This window comes from Belonocnema kinseyi, chromosome 6 (genome assembly GCF_010883055.1).
Source record: "Belonocnema kinseyi isolate 2016_QV_RU_SX_M_011 chromosome 6, B_treatae_v1, whole genome shotgun sequence".
NCBI lineage: Eukaryota > Metazoa > Arthropoda > Insecta > Hymenoptera > Cynipidae > Belonocnema > Belonocnema kinseyi.
The window spans coordinates 1,842,451-1,844,500 of record NC_046662.1 but is presented as its reverse complement, the minus strand read 5'-3'; the positions used below and the strand labels follow the sequence as shown (position 1 = coordinate 1,844,500).

Sequence of the window (2,050 nt, the reverse complement as noted above, 5' to 3'; positions counted from 1 at the left end):
ATTAAAATTCGAAAATTTTTTCTAAAGCCTCCAGGGGACTTCGTTTTCGCACGAAAAAATTTTATGTGCCCTTATTGCATCCGGACCCACAATTATTCTAGAATATTTTCAATTTGTGTTCAATTAGAAAAATTCAGAAAGACAATTTGTGAATATTGTTAAAATATACTAAACATAATGCTTTACGGATCTTCTCAACACATTTTTAGGTTGATATTTCTTATAATTGATCAAAAGAATTTGGACTATTTTAACTATTTTTAAATATTTTTATCGAAATTGAAAATGTGATAAGGACAACTTGCAAGTCTTTTTGCTGCATACCAATAACTCTGACAAAAAAATTCTAAAACATAAACAAAATTTGTTTCAATTTTTTAAAAACATATATTCAGTTTCTAGTAAAAACTTTCAATAAATTTCTTACTCTATCAGAAAAATGTTTTTTCAATATTTTTTTTTTAAGAAGATTCATCACTTTAATTGAAATTTTATCTCGTTGGTTGATAATGTATCTAATCTGTAGAAAATTTGCGTTTTTTGGATGCACAATCCAAGTACTTTGGTAGAAAATTCCATTTTTTGATTTAAATTGAATTGTTTTGTTTAAAATTGGCCTATTTTGTACCAATTCATGATCTGCTAGTTTTTAATTAAATCTTTGTTTGTTGAAATATAATTTATTACATTTAGCTTTAGGATTTCATATTTTTTGTTTGAAACTTTTTGTTTGGAACTTTATTCCAAATTAATTATCTTTGATAAAGATTCATTGTTTTCGTTAAAAATTAATCTCATTGATTGAAATTTTAACTTTTTGGTTTAAATTAAATTATTTCGTTTAAAATTTGTCTATTTTGTACCAATTCAACTGTTTTTGGCTTTCAATTAAATCTTTTTTTTGTTGAAATATAAACTATTACATTTATCTTTGAGAAGTTTTTTTTCAAGTTCAACTACTTGGTTCAGAGTTGAACCATTTACTTTGTTCCCAATTAATGATCTTTCTTCAAGATTCATTATTTTGTTAAAAATTCGTCTCATTGGTTGTAATTTCAACGATTTTGCTGAAGATTCGTCTTTTTGGGTTGAAAGGTGAACCAGTTTTGATGAAATCAACTGAATTTATCGTTGAAAATCCATTAATCTTTTTGGTTGACAATTCAATAATTTTGTTAAAAATTTGTCTACTATCTTGTAAATGCAATATTTTTACTTGAAATATTAGGAATTTAAAGCGTCTTAATTGAAATTTAATCTTCGTACCAACATTAAATTTAATTAAAAGACTTTATTCTAGGGTGGCGGTCGACACATACGAGTCGGAAATTTGATACATTTTTTGCTTGTGATGTGATTTCCGGTCTGAAAGGATCGATTTTCAAACTAAAGGGAGAAATAAGGGATCACCCAGAAACAAAGAGTGTACGGATTGGAAAACTTGAATCAATCTGAAGCCTCTGTGAATCTGTAATCTATTGTTTCTTAACCCGTTTCCCGTATCGGGGGGTAAATTTGACCCAAGACAAAACTCAAAGCATCAGTCACTTTGAACGAGTTTGTTTGTTTATTGTTAATTATTTATTATTGTGATTTGACGAATATCAAATTGTATAAAATTTAATCATGAGGTAGAGAAAAAGTGATCTATAAATTTTTCCAGAATTTTGTATTCATATTTACTACATTTTTAAGACACCAAGTCAATTTGACCCTTCTATACGGTTAACGTAGGTAAAAAAGGGTACATCTCTGTAACCTGTAACCTGCAACTGCAATGATCGAAAGATAAGCATGAAATATCTCGCTGAATTTTTGTAAACAGTATCTCAACAATGAGCACCCCTGTACAGATTCGAGCACTTTTGTCGCCGTCGAACTGCACATTCAAACACATTCGAAGCGGATCCATCCCGAAGTCCCGAACAATCGTGAGACCGAAGGCGAAGGGTATGAAAGGTTCGCTGGTCCGCCGCTGTAGTGCGTGCGCCAGCCACGCCACTGAGGGGGCGCCATCTCCTCTGACTCTCTTCGAGCTCTCTCTCTCTCT

At 30.5% G+C, this 2,050-nt stretch overlaps 1 protein-coding gene across 2 annotated transcripts in view; it reads left to right on the top strand.

Annotated features, from left to right (window-relative positions):
- The window catches only part of LOC117174900 (RNA-binding protein Musashi homolog 2), a 108,242-nt gene that overhangs the window by 67,385 nt on the left and 38,807 nt on the right, over nucleotides 1-2,050 (top strand). The window lies entirely within an intron of this gene.